The sequence below is a fragment of the Periplaneta americana genome, chromosome 9 (genome assembly GCF_040183065.1).
Source record: "Periplaneta americana isolate PAMFEO1 chromosome 9, P.americana_PAMFEO1_priV1, whole genome shotgun sequence".
NCBI classification, from domain to species: Eukaryota; Metazoa; Arthropoda; class Insecta; order Blattodea; family Blattidae; genus Periplaneta; species Periplaneta americana.
This window is the reverse complement of record NC_091125.1, coordinates 90,652,266-90,670,118: the sequence shown is the minus strand read 5'-3', so window position 1 is coordinate 90,670,118 and position 17,853 is coordinate 90,652,266. Positions and strand designations below refer to the sequence as shown.

Genomic DNA, 17,853 nt, shown 5'->3' with positions numbered 1-17,853 from the left:
TAACGTTAATTGTGAATAATATTCAAATGAATTCAATTTGTCATCTCGTTTTTCAATGTCGAATTCAATAATCAAAGTTATACCAAGTTTAACGGGATTACACAAGGTCAATGACATTATTGTTCCTCGGAAAAAATCAATACTTTCGCGTCTGCGCACATCTCACAATTCACGACCTAGAACAAGGTCACTTCTGATCTTGTCAGATACAAATAATCTGTATAAAGTACATCTGAATAATTTCAAGTTAGAAATATGGTCGAGCATAAAAAGTCGTATGAAGCTCGCCTATAATGGTAATTAAGAAGCTCGTATGAAAATTATGAAACTCGCTTGCGCTCGTTTCATAAACATCCATACTCGCTTCTTAATTACTATCATTATAGGCTCGTTGCATAATGTACTATTAAAGTACGTCAATATCTATTTTATTAAACAATATTTACAGTACAGATTTAGGCTTATATCATGCTTAAAAGTATGTTAATATCTATTTTCTTACAAAATAAGTACGAAAAAAATAATAATAATGATTTTACAGTTAGCTACACACAAAAGTCAAGGAAACTGCAATTATTAAAGAGAACAGAAAATATCTATTTAGATTTTGTATATTCGCACCTCGTTCTCTCGATTTACTAGCTACCTGTGAGCAACGACCGTAACAAGGAAGAGCAAAGAGAGTTATGATCGTTGGCAAACACTATATTCCGTCGATGCTGCAGCCTCCTAGAGGCAAATTACTTGAAAAAGGCTTCAAATCAGATAATTTAAATAATGTCAGGCATACAAGGGGGACATTTCTTTATTTTTAAAAAATCCTCCCGGACCCCGACAAAGGCCTAAAAAGGAGAACATGTCTGTACAAAAGAGGACGTCTGGTCACCCTATCTCTATTCATTCGAAATATATAATCCTCTGAAACCCCTCCACGAAATTTGGGACACAGTGTAATTTCAGGTGTTCGGTGCGCTTTAATTTTGTCTCCATGTACAACATATTTACATATCTTCTGTGGAATATTTTTCATTTGGGGACATGTTTAAAAAAACTGTTTTATGCTCAACCATGCCGAAATGTAGTAATTATACACCTGGTATCAGTCCTTTAATGCATGTCATTAAAGTACACCTATCCATTAAAGTTCTGGTTTTCGATTATTCTCGGATATGCAATCGAAAGATAACGAGGGAAACGTCACGGAGGCTGGAAATCCAATACTGTCGCAGAAGGTTATGTTCTGTTACTATAATAATTAGCGTTAATTGTAAATAATATTCAAATAAATGGTCCACACCTGTGGAGTAACGGTCAGCGCGTCTGGCCGCGAAACCAGGTGGCCCGGGTTCGAATCCCGGTCGGGGCAAGTTACCTGGTTGAGGTTTTTCCGGGGTTTTCCCTCAACCCAATACGAGCAAATGCTGGGTAACTTTCGGTGCTGGACCCCGGACTCATTTCACCGGCGTTATCACCTTCATATCATTCAGACGCTAAATAACCTAGATGTTGATACAGCGTCGTAAAATAACCCAATAAAATAAATTCAAATAAATTCAATTTGTCATCTCGTTTTTAAATTCTAAATCAATTTCCAGGTTATATCAAAATTAGTTCATGTTATTCTCTAGGGTACATCAAGGTCAATGACATTATTTTTCCTCGGAAAAAATCAATACTTTCGCGTCTGCGCACATCTCACAATTTACGAGCTATGCACAAGGTCACTTCCGATCCTCAGTCAGATACAAATAAAATGAATACTTCTGAATAATTTCAAGTTAGAAATATGGTCGAGCATAGAAAGTCGTATGAACTTGCCTATAATGGTAATTAAGACGCTTGCGCTCGTTTCATAAACAAACATACTCGCGTCTTAATTACTATCATTATAGGCTCGTTGCATAATGTACTATTATACTCTTGCACATCGTTTATTATACAATTTTTGTCTCTTCAATGTACTTTTGTTAATTTTTGCTTAGAATCCATGTTTCTCAGCAGTATGTTAATACATGTATGGCCATGACTTTATAACAAATAACTTCTTTACTATTTTACTAAAATTTTTCCATCAGTATTAATATTATTACAACAATTGAGGGGTCTAGAATTAAAATGCATTGTGGCTTGGAGGAAATAACTGTTATCAATTTTGTCTCTCTTTTGAATTCTCTTGAACACCACTTCTCTAGGGGACTAAATCTCTTGCTCCTATTCTTCTTTCCAGACACGTTTCTCGTTTCATTTGGCATAATTAGGGGTGGACTCGAAGCGATGAGTGATTTCAGAAGTTTATTTACTAGTAATGCATTCTGAATTAATTATTTAAATTGAAATGTTGACTCAAAAAATCCGTGCAATTAAGTTCACTTAATTAAATGGAAATTCACAGTAATGGCAGCTTTCAGTGTACTCACATTCAAAACAGTTTCGAACTTTTGTTGAAACTGCACTCACGAGACAATTGACGTGTTCGAAGTTGGATCATTATTCAGTGTTCGGTATTTTTATTGGACAATTTTTATTTCTAACATTTTAATCAAATTAAAATACTTAGTAAAACATTATTATTTATACTTCCTTCAATGAATTTATTGTCTTCAATGAATTTATTATAGCTCCAAGCATTCCAATTATTTATTGTCACAAAAAATGCTGTGGTAGAGAATGCTGCTTGCTTTATAATTAAAGCTGGACTACAGACGGAAAAGTTTAGGGAACGCTGTGCGTATTTGTTCTCTCCGCAAAAGATAGCCTTTATCTTAGATGAATTTGTACATTAGCTAGAGTTAAGTAATTTGGTGGTGTTTCACGGAACACGGAGTGTAATTAAACCTAATTAAGATCTGATATATCTTTATTTCTCTCTAACTCCACTGAAGAGTTTTCTCAGGGTTTATTTCCACCTACAGTCTCCAGCATCCCTCTACAGTATCATCTTCGGTGTGAACATACGATATTTTCTTGTGTATTGCCTGGTTGGCTGGTAGATGGCAAAGGTGACGGTTTTAGGCGACTCCAGTATCTTTTGGAAACGGAAAACTATTTTCTGATGTCTGGACGATCAAGGGATTAAGATATTGGAATGGTATTTATAATTGTTTATTTAACAACGCTTTATCAGCTGCTAAATTTATCTGACGTCTGAATGAGATAAAGGTGGTAATGCGAGCGAAATGAGTACAAGGTCCAGCGCTGAAAGTTACCCATAATTTGCTCTTATTGAGTTGAGGGAAAATCTCGGAAAACTTGAACCAGGTGACTTGTCCCAATCAAGATTTGAACCCGGGCCCGCTCGTTTCACGGTCAGGCATGCTGTTATCCCATAGCGGTGGACGGTGGACGCGAAATGTATTGCATGTATAGAAGGCTTTAGACATGCAAAGCCATTCCATAGGAATGTACAATAAGCCTACTTGAAATATACTACGCAAGGAATGGCCCAGCCCCGCTCTATAATATCATGACTGTCATGAATAACTTGAAGATTGTTGAAGTTAAAGGTGCTATTTCTTGTTTTTTATTTAAATCAATATTTGGACAATTTAAGAAATCATAAAAAATTGTAGTGCTTACATATTGAAATAAAACTACATTTTATTGTTATTTTGAGCGTAGTATTACATGAATTTGTCCCGCGTCGTGGCGTCGTGGTCTAAGGCATCCTGCCTAGGACTCGCATTATGGAATGCGCTCTGGTTCGAGTCCTCGTGGAGAAAGAAATTTTCTCATGAAATTTCGGCCAGTGTATGGGAACGGTGCCCACCCAGCATCGTGATGCACTTGGGGAGCTACAATAGGTAGCGAAATCCGGTTACGCGAACCAGCTATAACGGTTGGGGGCTCATCGTGCTAACCACACGATACCTCCATTCTGGTTGGATGATCGTCCACCTCTGCTTCGGCATGTGGCCGTGAGGTCAGCAGCCGGCTGGTAGGTCTTGGCTCTTCATGGGCTGTAGCGCCACGGATTATTATTATTATTATTATTATTATTATTATTATTATTATTATTATTATTATTATTACATGCATTTACATTGTTAATATTGTATTAATTTAATTTTCGGCTGCTAAAGTTCAGCTATTACCATTAAATGTTGTCTAGGTGTAATAACTTGATTTGGGAAGGAATTGAAGTTCCCTCTTCAAGACGCAGTGATCCTAAAGTATATGCGAATTCAGTCATAGAGTGAAATTATATTACTGAAAACAATTTTGATAGAAAATATAACGAAATCAGGGGTGAACAAACGAGAGCGTCACGTGAAAGAAAACATGTAAGTCAACCGCCGGAAGCTGACATAAAGTAAATGATTCATTTCTTAATTCTGGAGAGTATTGAATATAACAGTATTAAACGTTACCCTGAGTTATTGCCTCTCACTGCACCAATATTTAAGAAGATTACTACACATATACAGCTTAAGAATTTCATTTTTCCGCGTGTAGATGCTACACATATATAACTTAATTTTTCTGTTGATATCAGGGAGTCAGGCACATTTAGTTTTGACAAGTCTAATTATGTTATTCATTGGCTTGAGAACTTAGTGTGTAAAAGATGTTCTAACAATTTTGACTGTTACAAAATTAAAGGTCTTCCTATCTCTAGTGAGCAAATTTTTTTGTCAACGAAGACAGTAATATTATTTCAACAATTTTGTCATAATATTCAATATAGCATAGCACAAATAACATTCATAAAATGACTCCCCAATAAATTACTTATGTGTATAAGTATAAGAACAAACTTTTGTTTACATGTAATATAGCTGTATCAAGAACACTTCGACTTTCCTACAGTCGGTGTCCATTGAACTTAACGGTCTGCAAACTGAATTTCCTCTCGCTACTAAATGAATTACAAATTAAAGATGTCAAATGTGCACAAAAATCACCAATTGAAGATAGAAGACTCTAGCCACGAAAATTATCTGTGTCTTTAGGAGTGTCAGGAGAATATGCTCATCATGGCTTAGGCTAGGCCAACACTGTTGCAAATAAGGTGTTTTCGGCTGCTCGAAACAAAATGTCTTTTGCTCTTCAAACATCTTCAATACATACTGCAGCAAGCAAGTCAATACTAAACATGGTTCCTTTGATCCTTCAAGTTAAAATTGTAAGTATTTATTAAATTTGTTATTTAAACAACTTATTACTAACACAACGGTTAGCATGTCTGACCTTGAAAGGAGCGGCTGAGGTTCAAATCCTGGTTGGGACAAGTTACCTGATTGAAGTTTTCCCTCAATGCAATAAAAGAAACTGCTGGATAACTTTCGGCACTGGATTCAGGATTCATTTCACTTGTATTGTCACTAGAGCCCAGAATTTCAGGCGCTAAATGTTAATATTATTCCTCGCTATAGTTTATAAATATAGAAGCCATGCCTTCACTTCTTTGAGATTTAATTCTTGTGATTCATTATTTTTCCTTGGTACTCTTAAAGGTCTTTATGCTCGACCATGCCGAAATGTAGTAATTATACACCTGGTAGCAGTCCTTTAATGCATGTCATTAAAGTACACCTATTCATTAAAGTTCAGGTTTTAGATTATTCTCGGATATGCAATCGAAAGACAACGAGGGAAACGTCACGGAGGCTGGAAATCAAATACTGTCGCAGAAGGTTATGTTCTGTTACTATTACAATTAGCGTTAATTGTAAATAATATTCAAATAAATTCAATTTGTCATCTCGTTTTTCAATTCTAAATCAATTTCCAGGTTATATCAAAATTAGTTCATGTTATTCTCTAGGGTACATCAAGGTCAATGACATTATTGTTCCTCGGAAAAAATCAATACTTTCGCGTCTGCGCACATCTCACAATTCACGAGCTATGCACAAGGTCACTTCCGATCTTCAGTCAGATGCGAATAAAATGAATACTTCTGAATAATTTCAAGTTAGAAATATGGTCGAGCATAAAAAGTCGCATGAAACTTGCCTATAATGGTAATTAAGACTATCATTATAGGCTCGTTGCATAATGTACTGTTAATCCTCTTAACCACCATTTATAAACTAGAGCACCATTTACAACTCCATTGCCCGACTCTTTTGTAAAGGATGTGCTGTTGATGCTGCTATTGTACAAACTAAAGGCGAAGAATTTGTTACTGACATAAGTCATTTCATTAATGAACACAATTTTACTTCATAATTTTACTAAATGTGGATCAATCTAGAGTCGATAAAGAGTTACATTCTGGAAGAAACTCTTGCCAGTAGAGGAAGCAAAACTGTCTTTGGTGCCCCAACGCATTCACACATGATAATGCCAGTTCTTGTAATGGATGGTATGCTATTTCCACACATGTATGTTCTTGTCTCGGAGCCCAATAGACAGCTTCCAGATAGCATGATAATTGATTTACCTAACGTGAAAGCATATGCAAGCAAATCGGCAAACATAACAAAACGTGATTTGAAAGTGTTCCTTGAGGAGGTATTATGTCCAGGTTTACAGGATAGAGATCGAATTCTTCTTTTAATTGACTCTTGAGCATCAGACAAGGATTATAATCTTTACAGCGAGACAGCTGTGGTGTAAAATTCCTTAAGGGGAGAGGATGATAAAATTTGGCAAAAAAAAAAATGAATCAAAAAGAAGCAGAAGCCTAAAACTGTCCTTTGATATGTGCAAACACAACCTATATTATTTTATTGGCTATCTTGCACGATTGGAGGTCATTATTAGCCATTTTTAAAAGGCCTGCGAGCTGCGATTTTAAATGGCACGCTGTTTGTTGATTTCCCGCAAATTTTATTTTCCGACACAATACTTACAAAAATGCATATAATGAAGGAACCACTAAAGGAAACTTGATGAAAATTTGAACACATATTTCGCAGACTATAAGTCAGCTATTGTCTAGATTAGAATTTTGATATTTTAAGTGGGCCTATATGTGAAAATAATTTCCAATATGCAAATCACTGACCATATAATTAATCATGTTCATAAGCTTGTATTATTGTACCCAGATGAAATATTAAAAATTCAATCTATATAATTCGTACATTGTTTTTTGTGAGTGAAATGGTGAAAGAATTTTGTGAATATCTTGAAAAGTGACTTAGTTATATCAATTTTATTAAATACCTATGCGAGAGTTTTCTTTCCTTAAAAATGTGCCCCCCCTTAATTTTAAAACACTTTCGGTAGTGAATTTAATGTTCCACTTACTTAACTATGTCGTACCAAAAAAAAAATTAAAGTATTAAACAAATAACTAAGAACTTTCACCATCCTCTCTCCTTAAGAAGATTATTCCTGCAACATGTACAGCAATGATGCAACCATCTGACCTTTATTTCTTTCGTCCTTTTAAGAACATGGTAAATTGCACAAGCGATACACTGATATTGTCCTCCAACCTTGTGTGTAGCATAGCGATAATTTTCTTCTCCTTCAGTCATTTGTACATTTCCAGTTTTCAGCAAATAGTAGTTTTCACAATTTATCGTGTCTGTATGTAAGTTTAATTATTGATAGTAGTAACCATGGCAACCGCACGACCATGAATATGACACGTAAATTACATTAGTAGGTTTATTTTCTTTTTTTATGCTTTTATGAAAGCAATAATAAAAATATTTTCCTGCTGTCAGTTACAATATGGAATATATAATCTAGTTACACAGTTAATAATAAATCACATTGAAACCTTGATGCTATTTCGTGGACACATATAATCTAATAACTCTATTAATTTGACTGTCAAAACTGGGGGATAGAAACGCATAACGTATGCTATATACAGGATGATGTCTGTGGAACACAGTACGTATATTTCCAAATACCGTAAATCGTTGACACTAGCACAGACTCCTAATGCATATAGAGTCACACGATATTAGAATCATTATTTCTCTGCACATCTATACTCCGTTCCATAATGTCTGACAGGCAAGGTAGGCCTAAACTTTGCCGCCGGAGGAAGGGAGATAGATAATTCCTACTTACCAATGACAGAGGTCACATCGCACGTTTGTTTTCAAATTTATCGTTCTGAAGCGTTCTACCTCTGCCCAACATCAGGATGAAACTGGAATGTGATCTCTGCCATTGGTTGAGTAGAAATTATCTTTCTTCCTTCCTCTGTCGGCAATGTTTACTTTGGCTGTCAGACATTATGGAACGCAATATGTGTGTGTGTGTGTCTAATGCCTACCCATTTCACTTTGCGTGATTCGGATTCCGCATACTGCGGATAGATGACAGGACTGTGACCCATTTTCAAATTTCACACCACTTCGGCGAGCCACGTTATGCATGATGTGTATCTGTGAAGAGTTATGTCATGTACTAGGATGAGTGTATGTTAAGTGTTCGTGTAAGTGTAGTGGAGGGAATGGGTGAGGATGATGATGAAAGTGAGGAAGGGAAAAGGGAAAACCCGGTGGCAGCACATAGCTTATTCCTGTCGAATAGCATCAAGGAGGCCCCTATTATCTGCTTCCATTTGACAAATATCCATATTCAGACTTTTTATGCATGTGGCTTAGATTTGGTATTCCATTATGCCTTAATTTTCTTTCTTCAGAATTATCGGTCACGACAGAGCGTTCGACTTGGCTCCCGGCCTGGCACACGCGCATCAAGACATTTTTGCATGTTTAGCATAAAATCGTCATTCCGATCAGTAATCACCAGCGAATTTTCACTCGTACACCTTGCTTAATAGTTGCATGCACACAATTATAATTATTTTTATTTAATGTGTTATAGGAGTTCAAGATAATGTCCGTATGCATTCACACATTCCCGTTATGTTTTTTTTATGAAATTGCTGTTAACATTCTAAAAGAACAAAAGAAGTAATAAAGTGTACAGTAACAGCACCCACATGCCCCCGTATTATAGCATATTATAGATGAACTTAAGAGATTTATAAGGCGAGAAATTACAAGCATTATAGAAATATTATAGTATAATCTCACGAATTTGGATTAATTGGGAAGAACTGCAGTCTGAATAAGTGGAAGTCCGAAGTAAAGAGAATTTACTGGAACAGAATTATTTCAGCAGTTGTAGAAAATAATGATATTGTAGTCTATAATTGTTTAATTAATAACTTGTATTACATACATTCTTTTATTGTTTCTTCCCAAAGTCCATTATTCTCCAATCGTCCCTCTTTTCTGCATTTCTCTTAACCTTCGTATAGCATACTTGTATCTTAATGATGTTTATCATCTGATATCTATCTGCTCAGAACTTTTCTCCCGGTCACCATTCCTTCCAGTGAACTCTTCATTAGAAAATTTCTTCTTAGCAATGACCCAGCCAATTTCCTCTCCTCTTCCTGATCAGTTTCAGCATTATTCTTTCTTCGCCCACTCTTTCTAGTACAGCTTCATTTCTTATTTGTCTTCATTTTCATACTTACATTCTTCTCCATGTCCACATTTCAAATGCCTCGAGTCCTTTCTCTTCACTTCGTCCTAATGGTCATGTTTCTGTTCCATACAATGGCACACTCCCACACAAAGTATTTCACTAGTCTCTTCTTTACTTCTTTTTCCAAAGATCCTCAAAAAATATTTATTTTTTGTGTTATGGAACACAAAACATTAATTAATAAATGAGTTTCAAATTCTTTAGTCCAAGTCAATTATTGCACAAGAAGTATCTACTGAAGAAGTAAGTGTTTGTACTGATGTCTGTTTGTATTGCTGATACATCCTTTCACAGAAACTAGATGTGTGAATATTGTCTTCTATGACGTAGAACTGCCTTAAGCGATGGCTTTGTGCTATGTTCACCACATAACTACTTTTCCTCTGTTTCTGTTTTCCTTGGGTACATAGACCTTTGTTTAGCAACTGAGTACTAGGTCAAGTGGCCCATACTACGTTGTATTTGTTGTTGATAGTGATCATAATGATGATGGTAGCGAGTATGATGTGTTTATAACTTACTGCATTATTTATGTACATTTTAATACAGTAATACGACTTGTTTTATTATTAAAAGCACCTTTTAAAATATCTGTACCTAAATCCATAAAACTCAGGAGAGTTTGCATAAACTGTAGAATAAACAATCTTGAATTACATCTTGTATAAATTTTCATGTAACGTTGTTCGAGGCGTGGAGTGATGAAGGGTCTTACATCAGAAGGAATCTCACTTTGAGCTTGAATTAGGAGTTAATGAAGCTTCCGCAATGCAAATTTGCCCTCTTCTCTCTTTTGAGCGCTCCGATCCGGAATACTAGAATTTCAGCTCTCGAAGCGTGAGGTCAGGTCTGCCTCGACGACTTTGAGAAGAAATCGAATATAAAGGAACGCGTACAGATGCGAAACACTGCAGGCGTCACTTTTCCTCTCAATTTTCATGAGCACTCATGCATAAGCCAACTCCATATCTGCTGTAAGTTTGTTTACCTTTGAACCCATAATTTCACAGAATGGCGAATCGTACGATACACAAGTATTTCGAAAGTGACAAAAGAGACTTTTATTGTGCTTATGCGTTGGATGTAATTTTATGCATGAGATAAGATGAAATATAAAAGGGAACAGAAAATGTAATGTTAAAAATAGTAGTCTATAATGTACTGGGTACATAATAGCAGTAATAATAGGAGCCATCGGAGTAGTACCATTAGCAGGACTAGGAGTGCGAGGAAGAGGTATAATAAGAAGAGTAAGAGGAAAAAGAGTATAATAGGAAGGAATAAGACGGGTATGAATAACAGGAGTGGGAATATTATGAGAAGGCGCAAGAGTAACAGGAATACGAGTAGTAGTAGTAGTAGTAGTAGTAGGAGTAGGAGTAGGAGTAGGAGTAGGAGTAGGAGTAGGAGTAGGAGTAGAAGTAGGAGTAGTAGTAACAGGAATAGGAACAGAAGTAACGAGTAGAAAGTACTATAAGTAAGAGTTTGAGTAGTAGAAGGAATAATAGCATTATGAGTAGTACGAAGAATGAAGTAGTAGGAATAGAAATAATAGGAATAGTAGGAATAATAGGAGTATAAGAGGAGGAGTAGAAGAATTAAGAGTAGTAAATGGAATAATGGTAGTCGGAGTAGCAGGAAGAATAACAGGAGAAGTAGGAATAGTAGGTGCAAAAGGTGTAGCAGGAGGAGAACGAGTAGCAGAAGTAGGACGAATATGAGTAAAAGGAATAGGAGTAGTAGTAGTAGTAGTATCAGGAGGAGTAGGATTAGCAACAGGAGTAGGAGTGGTAGGAGTAAGAGAAATAGCTTTAAGAATAGCAGTAGGAATTGAAGTAGTAGTATATGAAGTAGGATGAGTAGGAAGAGTGGTAGGAGGAATAGGGGAAACAGAAGTTAGAGTACTAGGCGAAGTAGTAGTAGTAGTAGTTTGAGTAATAGGAGTAGGAGAATGTGTAGTAGAGTGAGTAGTAGGAGTAGAACAAATAGCAGTAGAGGAGTAATATAGTTAGGATAAGTAGAAGGAGTGGTAGGAGTAGGAGTAATAGTGTGATTAGGATGAGTAGGACGAGTGTAAAGAATAGTAGGAGGCATCGGAGTTGGATTAACAGTAGGGGGATGATCAGGGTAGGAATAGAAGTAGTATGAAAAGTAAGAGTAATTGGGATAGAATGAGTAGGAGTAGTAGTATTAGAAAGAGTAGGAATGGTAGTAGAAGTAGAATGAGTAGGAATTGTAGGTAGGATAAGTAGGAGTAGGATGCGTAGGAATTATTGTAAGAAGGGTAGGTACGGGTAAAATGAGTAGGAAGAGTAGTAGTGATAGGATGAGAGGAGTAGGATTGTCCTTGGGTAGGATGACGAGTAGGAGTAGACGTTTCCTGGTTATTGAGAGCCGAAATTCAACATAGGCAGGAAATAATGGTAATCATCAAATTTTGACTGGATTTCTCTGTCGGTTCTTTCTTTGTACAAAATCCAAAAGACAGACTTCCTAGCTTTACTTCTGTCCCGGAGCAAGGATTTCATCACCTTTTCAAATCCACCCCGTTTAAAATAAATACATAAAAATAATGAGCTCTATTGTGTGGAGTTCTTCAAAATCAGGATATTTGAAATAGCTGAAAATCTGTTGAAATAATTTCACGAAATATGTATATATAATATATAACAATTTCCCATATATGAACATTTCGGTCCACACCTATGGAGTAGCGGTTAGCGCGTCTGGCCACAAAACCAGGTGACCCGGGTTCGATTCCCCGTTGGGGCAAATTACCTGATTGAGATTTTTTCCGCGATTTCCCCTCAATCCAATATGAGCAAATGCCGAGTAACTTTCGGTGCTGGACCCAGGACTCATTTCACCGGCATTATCACCTTCATCACAGCCAGACACTAAATAACCTAAGATGTTGATACAGCGTCGCAAAATAACCTGCTAAAATAAAAAGAAATATATGAACATTTCGATCGTCTGGTATAATGTTGGGTATAATTTGATTATTTGTAATAAGTAAGTAATCCACCGGAGTAGCTCAGTCGTCTAAGACGCTTACTTGTCGATCCGGAGTTGCGCTCGGGCGCGTGTTCGATTCCCGCTTGTGCTGATTACCTGGTTGGGGTTTTCCGAGATTATCCCCAACCATAAGACAAATGTCAGGTGATCTGTGGAGAATCCTCTACCTCATCTCGCGAAATATTAACGCTCTATCACCAATTCCATCGATGCTAAATAACCTCGTAGTTGATACAGCATCGTTAAATAACCAAGTAAAAAATAAATAAGTAAAGTAATTAGAAATGTCAATAAAATAAATTATTAAAACAAACTAACATCCTCTTGATCTCTACCTCTTTTGATCTCATTATGTACCTAAATTGTATCAGTATGTAATTACTTAATTCTGATTTATGTTCAACTATGTAGTGACCTGGTTGGCGAGTTGGTATAGCACTGGCCTTCTATTCCCAAGGTTGTGGGTTCGATCCCGGGCCAGGTCGATGGCATTTAAGTGTGCTTAAATGCGACAGGCTCATGTCAGTAGATTTACTAGCATGTAAAAGAAATCCTGCGGGACAAAATTCCGGCACATCCGGCGACGTTGATATAACCTCTGCAGTTGCGAGTGTCGTTAAATAAAACATAACATCAATTATGTAAGCAAGTTTTAATCCTGGTTGAGTGTAAGGGAAGGCCTTACGGCCTTAACTCTGCCAGGTTAAATAAAGCCATTATTATTATTATTATTATTATTATTATTATTATTATTATTATTATTAACATCCGAGTGATGTAGTACTGCAAAATATTGTCAAGTCAACGTGACTAGAGGACATTATTTAGATTGATATTAATTCTCATCTTTTAGATTATGATTCCCTTGTTACATATTGTACGTATATCTACTCATAATAAAACATCCTCGCGATATGACCAAAGATGTTAAAGCGAGTATAAATAACAGCGAGGAAAAAAATATATAAAAAAAACATCCACTCACTCACATTCACATAGCGTACTATTTAACTTGAGTGATACCATTCTCCGTCAATGAATGAAAAGTATTAAGTCTGATTTCTTAGATTATGGCAGACTAATGTACTGTGAAAAACCAATTTTAAAATCTATATGCATGTATATATTTATGTAACTTCAATGACATGATTTTATATGAATAAATCAAATGGCATGAAACCATGTTTTTGAGGTTCTGGTGTGCTGTTGCAAACCACACAGCACTCCATGCGTTGAATTCGAAAGCAGCTCAAATGTCAGTCCATTGTGCAGTCTACCTACATTTCCTGTCCGTCCTTAGCTAAAGACATTAGCATTTTCCACTGCCATCCTCTATAATGCCTAGACGTTTTTCAGAAATGCTTTCCGTTATTCCGTCTTGACTCAGAACACATTCGATGTTCAACTGTTACATTCATGGCCGCGCTTTCCGTTATTCATTTTTCTCACCTCTACGATTCCGCTTCGCCCCAACGCCAATGCTTTTAGCGATTTTGCAATAAGAAATACTGAAAAAAGAAAATGCGATTGTAATCTGGTACATTTGGCTAACATAAAAATGAAAATCTCTTCCAATAGAAGAAGAAAAGGAGGTTGGATTCTGACTTAAGAGTCGTGCTGGAAACTCAATCTATTTTCCGCATATACTGTAAATCTTCCTTTAAGCTGTTAGAGAGCAGCTATGCATCTTAGTTAATCCTTCAAGAGTCTCGTGCAAGAGCTTGCGAATTCTCCAGGCTTACCAATTATTCATATCACTAAAATACATCTCACAAGTGCTTCCTCCGACAGAAGGCTGAAGTAGTACCGTCTTATCCGGCACAATAAAGTGGGCGAATATCTCATCTTCAAACTATTTCGAAACGGATGTTTCACTCTCTCACATTTCATACTTCGAAATTCCTCTACCGTTCTATTTGCGTTGTTAAGTTTATACTGGCATGAGTGTCTATTAACATGTCGGAACTGCGTCAGACATAATTATAGAACTTACACCATTGACAGTTTTCACTGAAATATAGGCCTAGGTATAATCTTTTCCTTTTTCCAAGCCGCAACACTATCTTTCAGAGTTCCTACGTTCGATTCAGATAAAACTAGATTTCAAGAGCACGGTACCCGAAACTACCGGCCATGTTAGTCTTTAGAGGAAGGTTTGCGGTAATTTAAGTTTAAAAACAACCTTCCTTAAGTTTAGAGACCCATAGCCCGTTACCATGAAAACTTTTTCCTGTTAGTTATTTATATGTTAGGACTGTGATTTTCTAGAATGATTATATTGCATTTTCAAGCATGTTGGCTTTACTTATCGTAATAATAACCCAAAGTTTAACTACACCTAATCTGCCCCATGCATGAGGAAATTTGGGTATAATGTTGGGGAGTTAAAGGAGTAGTCTGCAGTGACTCGTTTGTGGTATTAGTGCCCAGGGCTGGTGCAAATGGTGCCGTTTAGACTTTCGCCGTAAATGTGTCAAACAGGCCTTACTGTAACAACATTATTACAGTACGATTATTTAGTCCTGACAGTCGCCGACGATCTGCGCCTGGGTCAGGCGAGTCCATTTAGTTACGCCAAGGGGTGTTTGGGTTATTCACTCGCTTGCCTTCGGAGCGATCGGATGTCATGCGTGCGGTAGAGCGGTATGTTTCCAGTACAATTAAACTGTACTGTATTCCTTTACCAACCGCTCGCCCTTATCTCTACTCCGGAACGCTCCCCACTTCTGCTATTACTTCTCCTCTTTCACGTCGCTGAGCTGTCAGGACTAAATAATCTGTCTGTACCCACAGCAGAATGCTCAAGTTATCAGTACTTATACCAGAAATCATTGTAACTTGTGTGGCCACGCCCATTGTCACCACCTCCTCGCTACGAGCATTAGAGCGCAGAAGCTTCTATAAAATTAGCCTGCCGCGCGACCTCTCTCAGTAATATTTATATTTCATGCCCTTAATCAATTATTTAATCTTACCATAAACCCATACTATCTATAGGTGTACCGAAACAGAAATAAAACATTCAAACCAGACATAGGCGTAGCTCAGTTGGCTAAGGCGCTTGCCTGCCGATCCGGAGTTGCTCTCGGGCGCGGGTTCGATTCTCGCTTGGGCTGATTACCTGGTTGGGTTTTTTCCGCGATTTTTCCCAATCATGGGGCAAATGTCAGGTAATCTATGGCAAATCCTCGGCCTCATCTCACCAAATATTACATCGTTATCACCAATTCCACCGACGCTAAATAACTTCGTATTTGATACACCGTCGTTAAATAAACAAGGAAAAAAACACACACATTCAAACCAACACAATAATTGTGTAGTTTCATTTATTTCCGAAACTCTGCTACGTATTCTACGTTCTGGTGTATCCCTGACACAGCGCAATTTTTTTTTTATTTTAAAATGTCTGGTTTGGAAGCACTCTTTTAGACACATTTTAATGGCTGACACGTAAGACAGAGTTACTATACCTATGCAGTTACAACTTCCTTCCTGGATATGAACACGCATACCTAATTAAAAGCAAGAATGCCTTCAAAGTTGTGATTAGTTTTTTGCTCCCGACCAACCCACATCAGTATTCACAGTGTGTGGCACTCTGTAATCAGAGGGATTACTGTGATGAAAACTACGAAGACTATTCGGAATTCAGGAGACACCTGAAATGTGCTGTGAATTGATATGTCTCTTAAACCCCCCACTGTCGCTTCTGCGTTCCTAAAATTCCCTAGTCTTACATTAGCAAGGAAAACGCTACGGTGGCTCAGTGCTATCGACTTGAACTTATAAGCCATGAGGGCCAGTTTCAAATCCCACTTAGTGGTACCGTAGCAATCGAAGAAAACATCTGTGTTGCCTAGACCACGTTCTTGCACAAGTGTTTGTGACACACGTATATGTATTTGCGAATAGATTGATTTTAAAATAGATGTAGTAGATAGTTTTCGAGCTATGTATCGTTTTTATCGTAATGTATGTAATCCTAAAGAAATATCAGTTACACGCCAGGTGTTATAACTGTCATCACACCATCTTCCCGACCGAAGTTAAAAGTACACTGTACAAAACCGCACGATATTAGCAGCGTTTGAAAGTGGAAAGAAACGCTAAAATATCATGCATACATAAGCTTAATTTATTTTTTCTGTACATTATTGTTAATGTGTTACATAAGTGGCCACGATTATTTAAAAGGGAATTTTATTTTATTCTACAATTCATATAATAAAGTCCACAAAAATGTCAGTTCTGTGACGTCTCAGAAATAAACCAACTTTTAATTTGCTATTCTCCTTGTTCTCCTTGAATTCCCCTTGTTTTCTTTGTATTCCCTTGTTCTCCTTGAATTCCCCTTGTTTTCTTTGTATTCCTGTTGTTCTCTTTACATTCCCCTTATCTTTCTTGTTTTCACATTGTTCTCAATGTTCTCCCTCTGTTCTACTTGTAATCGCCTTGTTTTCTTTGTATCCCCTTGTTCTCCTTGCATTCCTCTTGTTCTCCTTATATTCCCTTCGTTCTCCTTGTATTCCAATAGCTGTCCTTGTATTTGTTTTGTTCTCCTTGCATTCCTCATCTTTTCCTTCTATTTCCCTCGTTCACCTTGTGTTCCCCTTGTTCTCATTGTATTCCCTTTGTTCTCTTTCTATTTTCCTTTGTCTCCTTGTATTTCCTTGTTCTTTTTAGATTCTTATTGTCCTTGTAATCCTCTTGCTCCTCCTTTTCTTCGAATTGTTGTTGTATTCCCCTTGTTATCCTTTACGTCCCCTTATTCTTCTTATATTCCCCCATGTGATCGTATTTTCATTCTACCTAGTCTTTATATTTTCCCATTATCCTCCTTGTTTTCACCCTCATCTCCTTGTTTTTCTATTGTTCTCCTTCTATTCCCCTTATTGTCTTTGTAAACCTGTTGGTCTCTTTTCTTTTCCCTTACCTTCCTAGTCTTCACCTTGTTCTCCTTGTCTTCCCTTTGTTTTCTCTGTATTTCTTTTGTTCTTTTTGTATTCCTCTTTTCTTCTTATATTCCCCTTCTTCTCCTTGTATTTCCCATGTTCTCTTTGCATTCATATCGTTCGCACTGTATTCGCTTTTTTATCCTTGTCCCGTTATTCTCCATGTATTCCTCTACTTTTGTCGTCTTGCTTATAGCGGCGAGAGAGGGTTAACATTTTTATGTGACGGTCCATTCCAACGTTACCTCCCCTATACCTAGTGAGAAGAAAGACGTAAACGACATTTCATACAAGTTGAGAGGCTGCGAAGGCATTTCTTTCCCCTTCTACTTGCCCTGAGTCCGTCAGTGACAGACAGGTAGCTGTTACCTTTTATACCTGCACCCCCCAAGCTTTACACACTAGCAAGTAAAATATTAAATAAAGTACATAAGTGTGACTATAAATTAGTGTCACAGATGTTTGA

General features: G+C 37.0%; 1 protein-coding gene across 1 annotated transcript in view; it reads left to right on the top strand.

Moving 5' to 3' along the window:
- Positions 1-17,853, top strand: part of LOC138706233 (uncharacterized) — a 689,737-nt gene that overhangs the window by 659,688 nt on the left and 12,196 nt on the right. The gene's annotated exons all lie outside the window — the stretch shown is intronic.